Raw genomic sequence first — 9,489 nt, 5'->3', positions numbered from 1 at the left:
AATCCAACCTAACCCACCAATCAACCAAAAATCCCCACCACAACGAACAACAACGACAAAACCCAAAACAAAAATAATGGATGTTTGATTGCCTTTGTGATCCAGTGTGTGATATCTTGTTATGGATTCTCAAAAGCCTATTTTAGATGAATGGGTCCTATAGAATGCATTGAACTATACAAGCTAGCGGTGATATATTTTAGTGCCCCTGCATTCCCAACATCTGACATAGTGATTCAGTGAGCACGCAGAAGGCTCATCAGAGGGCTGTGTAGCCATACTTTACTGCACATTAGTTGTCTGCAGCTTCATGGCTCCTCAGCTACAAATAACCCCAAAGCAATTTCCTTTTCCACTGCCTGTGTTCACCTGTGCTCTGGATTCCTGGGTCACTCTGATTGTAGAGCTGTCTCTTCTTTGCTTTCATTGAAGTGGCTGCTAATTTACATGTGTTTCCCCCCCCCCCCGCCCCCGAAGGCTGGCAGCCTGCTGTCTCCTCCGGCTCTCATAAAGTGGATCTTTCCTTTTTGCTCAGAGACAGCTGCCATCCAGACTGACTACTTGGGTTGAATTTATGACAAGGAGTCATCAGATTAGGAGAGTTGGGATATAGTTTTCATCTCGTGTGCAGAATGTAGAGTAACAATGACCTTATCCCTTTTTCAATGAGTACAGAATGTAGTGGAATGAGATTGCTGTCACCACATCTGCTGAGCAAACTGATATGGTCATGCTTAGCATCCTCTGACCTGACAAATGTCTTGAAGACCTTTTCATTTAACAAGAAATAACTAACATATTGGGATGACTTTAATATAAAACTTTAGAAGGTCAGGTTTTGAACTCACTTCAAGGTTTTCCCAGCCCCACTTGGACTCAAGGTTACCTCTGTGGAAGCTGGAAGATACAAGATAGTGCCAGCACCCACCTAATTGACCGTTTATCAGGACCAAAGGCAGCCATTCAATTTTGCTCACTCACACTCTACTTTCTCTTCTAAGTTGAAATACCCAACAAAGGAGAGATACAACCTGTAGATATTAACTCCAGTAGATAGTTAAGGCCCCAGTTGAGGGATGGGGCCACCCATGTACCTCAAAATTTTAAACCCAGAAATGTTCCTGTCCAAAGGCAAGACAGGGATAAAAAATGGAATGAAGATTAAAGAATAGGCCATTCAGAGAGCACCTCACCTAGGAATCCATCCCATCTGCAGACATCAAACCCCCACACAATTGCTGATGCCAAGAAGCACTTGCTGACAGGAGTCTAATATGGCTGTTCCCTGAGAGGTTCTACCAGCACCTGACCAATAAAGATGCAGATACAGCCAACCATCAGACTGAGTCAGGAGACCCCAATGGAAGAGCTAAGGGAAGGACTGAAGGAGCTGAAGGAGATTGCAACCCCATAAAACAAACAATATCAATTAACTGGACTACCCAGATCTCCTAGGGATTAACCCATCACCAAAGAGTATTCATGGAGGGAGCCAGGTCTCCAGATACATATGTAGCAGAAGATGGCCTTATCTGACATAAATGTGAGGAAAGGGAGGCTTGATGCCCCAGCATAGGGGGATGCTAGAGGGGTGAGGTGGGAGTGGGTGAATGGGTGGAGGAGCACCTTCATAGAGGTAAAGGGAAGGGGTCAGAAGGGGGATGAGATAGGAGTTGATGGAAGGGTTACTGGGAAGGGGTATCATTTGAAATGTAACCAAACAAAATGATTAATGAAAAAAGATAAAAACAAAAGAAATATTCTTACTCTGTTCTGAAGAGCAAGACTTTCTCTACTTGTTGAAGCCAATGAAGATGTCACTGTGACTCTTCAAGAAATTTTTTATCAGCAGATTACTTTTTAAAAAATTATTTTGCTTATTTATATTCCAGTAGTTGATCCTCTTCTTGGTCCCCCTTCCCACAGTTCCTCTCCTATTCCTCCTCCCCTTTGCATCTGAGAAGTGCTACCCACCCAGGCTTCCTCCTTCTCTGGAGTCTCAAGTCTCTCAAGAATTAAGTTCATCTTCTCTCACTGAGGCCTGACCAGGCAGATCTCTGTTATATTTGTGCCAGGGCCTTGCACAGGCCAGTGCATGCTCTTGGTTGGTAGCTTATCATCAGATTCTTATATTTGACAGGAAACTATTTAACAACCTGAAAGTTTTATTCTTCCATTGCCTTTTGTATCCACTGGCCTTTATTTTTGCCATCTTGGGTCACAAAAGATCTACGTTATGTTTTCCATGGAAAGTTTTCCTCCTCTTTCTGGATGGCAATGGGCTTAATCCAAGAAATATCCATCAAGGTGCTTCTTTTCTCAGTACAGTGTACAGTGGGTAACATGAACACAGTAACCAAATGAGAATTGTGAGGCTGTGAATGGCACAGATCTTGGAAATTCCATTAATAGAGAATGTATTTTGTCAATTATGTGGGACTGTCCTGCATGGACATCATCATACTGTTCCTATCCTTGAGGCACTTAGCTCACTTAGAGGTCTTCTGATTTTTATCCACATTTACTTCCTTGGAGCCTTTTCAGTTATAATTTCCTAGACAGGAAAAAGCTTTCTGTCTACTAAATGTATTTGAATCTGTTGAAGACACTTGGCTACCTTGAGTCTTTTAAGCATAGCCTGAGCACATCAGAATGATGTAAGGCTCCAGTGGAGACAGTTTGAACTACTATGGGTACAGCTCTTGGAAAGACATTGGTCTTGGTTTGGTGAATGGTATGTTCGGAGATCTTTGGAATAGATAAGGGAAAGACAAACTAACTTTTGGCTATATCCAACTGGTGTAAAATCAAAGAATCATCCATCTTCTGTTACAATTATCCACTTGCATGATTATCTCCCTGATTATATTATTAAGAATGCCTTCACATGAGTGATTCATCTTTAGATAGAGTTGAGTGCTTGGAATAGCACTTCAGTGACTATGTAAAATGCACATCTACTGTGTTGTTGTTGTATATTGGATGTACTTGGCACAAAATGGAAAGAACTTAAAACATGCCCTTCTAAAGGCCAGGAGATTTCCTATGATGGATTCAGTCAATAGGAGGTGAGTTTTGAAAGTTAAATTTGTAGGAAGCAGGGATGCTCTTCATTCATCCCATAATGTTATGTGTGTCTCAGTTAAAGAACATATTTTCAGCAGGGTGAGATACTTATCAGAACTCAACAGTGATTCACAGTTAGAAAAGAGGAACATGAGGTGTTTTCTGCAAAGACTAGAGGCATAGTGACTGTTGGAAACCTCGAGAAGAAACAGTTTTGTAATATTCAGCTTCACTTGGACAACACTAATTCTAGAGGCCCAAACATAAGGTATAAGTATGATTGGACTCTGTTGGAAATCATAAAGATGTCCCCAAGTTATCTGCTCAATTATATAAACATTGACACATAATTTAGAAAAAATATCAGATTTCATCAAAAATGTTGATGAAACAACATCAGACAATTGAGAAAACAAACAAACAAACAAACAAACAAGCAATTAAACAAACAAAACAGAAGATAAGACTTTCCAGAAAGAAGGAAGAGAAGCTCAGAAGAAGGAAGGTGCCAATTCAATTTTGCCTCTTGGGGGAAAGCTGACCTGGTTAGCGGGTCCTAGAAGTGCTTTCTTTCTTGGTGAGTCAAGAGCAGTTACAAGTTATAACAGTTCTCCCTGAGTCTATTCTAGCTAATTCCTTCCTGGTGCTCCCAAGAGTGGCAGAGTCAGGCATTGACTTCCATTCTCCTGCCCCTCGGGCTGCAGTTTTCCCTAGTCACAGATGTGGCTTTGTTTTCCATGGGTATTCTGGCATAGATGTCAGTTCTGGCCAGAAATTCCCAATACCCAGGCTAAAGGAAGCCCACTAAACTGTAGTTTACAACAACAGAACCAAGCAAGTTCAATTTTTACTGTTTTCTTTTCTTCCATGAGTCCTATCCACTGCCTTTCTGATTTTTTCCCCAGAATTCCTCTAATTCATTTTTGTGGCTCTTTGCAAATTTAACTTGAGGTTGAATTTATTACACTCTTTGGAAGCTACCTTAATTTTATAATTACGATTAAATGATTCATTCAACCTCCTGTTTCTCTCTCTCTGCATAATCTGGCACTCGGACAAATCTCCACTATTAAGTGGTATTTATTTAATTATGATTTGCTGTAGAGCTGTTTAAGAGAAGGTCACTAGGTTAAAACCATTGTGCTGGTGCTCAGAACGGAGGGTGTTCTTGCGGACTTACGTTTGGGTGTGCTTACCCTGACGCTGAGCTAACACAGCCTTGTTTATATTACACACATTCTCAGAGCTGCTGACATTTTTTTTTTTATCCCCCAAGAAAGAGAAAGATGCAATGCAGAAAAATGACTCTGTTTGATGTGCTAGGTCAGGTCAAGATGGTCTGATGGCAAATACTTTCCACTTGAATTGACTGTAGTGCCTTCCTGCCCTTTCTGCTCTTCCTTGCCCCCAAATCAACACTGAAGAAGCAGCCAGTAACTTCAGGAGACCTGAAGTCTTTATAGCTTTTACTAAGTCTTTTAGGCTGGATGGAGTCTCAAGGGGCTAAATGAATGGATGTGTTGGACACTAAGAACACCGTCAGAGTCCCTGGTTTGTTTATGAATGAGTAGGAGTTTGGAAATCTGCACAGGACCTGCTTGACATGTTGAAAGAAGACAGAGTTTGATTGCAATAAAAGGGAATGTAAAGGGTAGAGCAAGGCTCACCGTAAAACCCCCACTGGAGACTCCGTTCAGCTAAATTTTCCAGAGCCTCTCCTCTTCCCATTCAGAGTTGCCTTGGCTTTGCATTCTCTGGGTAAATGTGAGAAAGGTCAGCCTGTTTGCCAAGGGGGAGCTGAACAAGGTAGATGACCTCTGTCTCAGCAGGACACCTGGATGGCAACCTTATCTAGAGCCAAATTGGAGGGTTATCTACGCCTGCTTGTTTATTTATTCTCCTTCTGTTTGGAGACTTTCCTTGATTAATTACTTTCTGGTAATAGAGGCTGCTAACTAATGTCTCATCCGATTAACCTGTAATTTAGCCCTTGGTCCCAGAGGGTGGGCAGGCCATCCTGCCCAGGGAATGAAGGAGGTCATTGGCTAGCGGCCTCTGGGATGCCAGTTCTGGGCTCGTTTATTTACTTTAAGGCTTGTTTGCTATTCCTGCTGCAGTGACTGGAGACAGCCCCCCCCCCCAACCCCCGCCCCCAAGTCCCATCCACTTTAATTGGCCTGCTGAAACAGCAGTGGACATAAGATTTAAGAAATGTTTTCTTTGAAAACTTCTGGTCCGACAGACACTTTGAGCTCACATTTCACCCTGTTTCTATTGTACACCCTTCCCTGGGACTTCTGGGAGAACCTCTGTGAGTCTCACAGGAGAACGGCTGCTCTGTGATTTGGGGGATTGTGGAAGTAGGGGGCTGATGGACTGGAGGGTGGAGGGGAGGCTATGCTGAGGCAGCTTCGCATCTTCAGAATCTCAAGAGCATGCCAACGTTAACACATCTGAGGAGGTATTCAGTATCAAAGTCTCTAATATTTGGCTCCATAAATACGATACTGGTTGCGAAAACAAAGCTAAGGAGCTCATGCTGATTACTTCAATAAGAGCTGTTTAATTATGAACGTTTGGGAAATGAAGTTACTAACGGGACCAGGAGTGTTCTGATGTCCCAGCGTTTCTGCCCTCGGCATCCCGCTGCCAAGCCAGATTGTCCACTCAGCTGAAAAGTCTGACATTGAGCAGGGCACGCCCTCAGCCCCACAGGAGACTACTGGCTTGCCAACAACTCCCTCTGACTACAGTGGCAGTTTTCAGGAACTTATTAGCAACAGAACCATCAAACTTTATCAGGGTTACTTTTGGTGGTGATCAGAGCTCCGGGAAGACTGGCAATTGGGAAACCACTTACTCTTTGAAGGTAGTCTTTTCTTCCTGAAGTCAGGGTAACCAGTACTGAGGGATGCAGAGCTGAATTGTGAAGACAGAGACAATGGGTGTGACCATGACAGCAAAGTTTTAGTTCAGGAACGAATTATTCTAAACAACTTGGGGAGAAATATGATTTTATAAATGATTCTGAATAATTCTCCTCTTTTGTGTTTAGTTATTTTACATCAAGTGCAGTGAGCTGAAATATGTGTGTGTGTGTGTGTGTGTATTTATAAAGTTTTAACTAACAAAAATGTATTAGAGTTTGTGAAGGTAACAAGAGAAACACTACAGGGCATACATAATTTCAAAGAGAAAAATTTCTATTGTGGAATTTTAATTAATTGGTTATTTTATATGGCTGCTTTATAGTTTATTTTTTGTTAAAACCTTTGAACATAAACATATCCATGAGCAGATAGGGATCACACTCTTACTCAACCCCGATGGTTGTTATACATAAGACAGTAAAATGCTCATGAGCTATCAGTGGACCCCTTACTATTAAACCTCTGTATGGAAACCCACTCAGCATCATCAGCATCATCATCATCATCCTCATCATCATCTTGCTTCATTTTGGAAAGCAAGACAAGTGCAACTGCTTCATGGAGCAATGATAATCGTACTGATGATAGATGATGATTTTGAAAGTATATCAGACAAAACGATGTAGGGTCTGGAGAAGTATCTCATGGGGGAACAGTTGCTATGTAACCAAAGGACTTGAGTTTGGATGCCAGGAATGGCCATTCATACCTGTAATATCAAGGATAAAGAGTGAAGACAAGCTGACCTCCGTAGTTAGTCAGTATAGCCAACATTGTGAGTTTCAGGGTCATTAAAAGATCTGGGCTAGAAAATTAAAGTGTAGTATGATAGATAACACTTCATGCTCTCCTCTAGCCTTTCCGGGTGTGTGCTTGAGCATGCATACTTCCTCCCACAGATGTTTATTCCCCCTCTCCAAGCATACATGCTTAATACATGCACCAAAATTAAAATGGGTAAATATAATGTAGGATGAAGGCTACATTTAAAAATGTATTTCTATTGATACTATAAAAATGGCTTTGCTCTTGCCTGCAACTTCTTCCTTATTTTATGATTCAAATAATGACTTGAGGTCACCGAAACCAATAAGTTATAGAATATTTGAGTCATTGGAGCTATCCTTTGACTGGAGTTGCTCCACAAAACAGAGGAAGAACCATAGGCTGTGGGTGCAGGTCTTCCTCAAAGTTGGGTATCTCTGAACAATGATCATCCCCAAGGTTAATTTTCACGTTCTAAATGGTATGTAAGACATAATACACATTTTTTTGAGGCCTCAGATTTGCTGGTTGGTCTAGAAGTCTCCTAAGTACCAGTATGCATTTCATCCACCAGAAGAGTTTTCCTTTCGTGGTTTACATACAGTTTTACTGAACTGGTTGGGATTATTGATGTTATGATGATGATGAAGTAACATATGATCATGGAGTTTTGTCATGTGTCTATTTGAGTTAGGATTTGTGATAAGAATCTCTTTGTTCCTATAACACTGGAGATGTTCTTGATTTTCTTTATAGACATGGATTGATAATTCATGTCTTTAACAGAACAAGATAAAGATTATAAATCAGACAAAATTTGAGATCATTGGGGCAAAGTGCTGACTTCTATGTTAATATTGCTTACTAATGTTTGGATTATAAGTTTTCTCTAAGGACCAATATGTCAAAGACTTTGTGCCCAGCATAGCATCACAAGGAAGTAGTAAAAGTTTTAATGAGGGGGTCTAATGGCAAGCTTGTAAGCCATTGTGTAGAGAGTTAAAAGGCAAGGATGATATCTCCTAATCCTTTTCTGATCTTTTCTCTTGTAAGAGGTGAGCAGCTTTCTTAAACAATGTGTTCCCACCATGATTTACCACAAACACAAACACAAATTGTGGACAAAATTATCAAGGACTGATAATTCTAGAACTGAGAGCAGGAACATATCTTTCTTCCTTAATAATAAAAGCTGTTTGTCTTGAGTATTTGTTATAGTGAAAGGAAGCTGGCTAACATACTGACAAAAGAACTCCTGGAACTCATAGGTGGCTGGAGAGAAAAATCAGCAGAAGGAAGAGAATCTTGGGTTTATGGAATATGAAGAAGGGATAAAGAAGGGAAGGGGAGGTAGAAGGGGCTCTCTGATGCTAAGCTTCAGGCCTGATGGCATTTTCCAGAGAAACATGCGCCTATAACTTTTGTCTGACTTATTTAACAATTCAGGTTCACTTAACTTTTTATGCATGGTAGGCAAAGTTAAAATAACACCTTAAATTCCTCTGTGCGTGGATTTGTTTTCTCTCCAAATGACCAGAGGTACTGAGAAAAGCTTAGACAGAATGAAGGTTATTTGAGGTTCACTAGACCCACTGGCAAGAGCCCACTTAGTCTGATCAGCTACTGGGACTTGGGGAAAGGCAGTGGAGTATTTTTTTATGTAGCCTAAGAGGTAGATGACCTCACTTGGTTTCTAGGAGCTGGCATGTGCCAATATTAAGTGCAAATACCAGACCTAACTTGTGGAGACAGTAAAGGTGACCAGGCTTTGTTCCTTGTTTTTGGTCCAAGCTCTCTTAATGTTTATATTTTCCTGATGTAATTCATTAACTGCTCTTAGTATGTTTTCTTATTTGTTAAATATGATGAGTAATGCCAGTGTTCTAGTACTAGAGACAAAACAAACTAACAAGCTTAAGATGATGTGAGAGAATTTTGCAGTGATCAAAAAATGCTATGAAACCAAGGGCTTCCTTCTACATTATTTGGTCATATTTAAATCCTTCCAGGCTCCCTACATGGTATCATGTATCAGAACAATGATAGTCTTGACTGTCTTTTCCTCCCAGATCTCTGTCCCCCAAAAAAGACCAGACTTTGGTGAAGGTGCTAGGCTGGAGGGATATCATGGACAAAGAGTTTTGTTTTCTATGTTAGGAAGGGCTGTGAAAAGCAAAGTTGGGACAATTACCTACTCTTCTCCTGTCCTCTCATCATAGGATCATCTTTCTTAATGAACTTGTGTTTGTCACTCTAGAGGTAGTGGGACCTGGAAGAATGGAGCTGACAGAGGATAGGACCATTTATACGCTGAGGGTTGAGAAAGCTCACATGAGCAAAGTTCTCATGAGTTCAAGCTGTAGTCAATGACAAGGACAAGCTGCACAAGGAAAAAGTATGTTTTTCCATAGAGGTAATTGAATAACATCAGCAAGCAATAATGAATAATCTAAAGTAAACTTAATCCTATCTGCTACTCCAGAGGACCATAAAAACAGATTCCAAGAACAACTCCATGTTTTGAAGAAACTGAGGTCAGAAGACTCTCATGTCCTTTTTACTTAGAGTTTCTAGCAAGCACTAACAATTCTCCTCACATGATTCCATTCTTGGACCATGTTCTGACTGACTTACAGGTACAGAGACCCTTGCTTTTTTATATTGGATATTTTATTTATTTACATTTCACTTGTTATCCCCTTTCCCCATTTCCCCTCCTAGAAACCCC

This window comes from Grammomys surdaster, unplaced genomic scaffold (genome assembly GCF_004785775.1).
Source record: "Grammomys surdaster isolate TR1022 unplaced genomic scaffold, NIH_TR_1.0 212, whole genome shotgun sequence".
Lineage (NCBI taxonomy): Eukaryota > Metazoa > Chordata > Mammalia > Rodentia > Muridae > Grammomys > Grammomys surdaster.
This window is presented reverse-complemented; position numbering follows the sequence as displayed.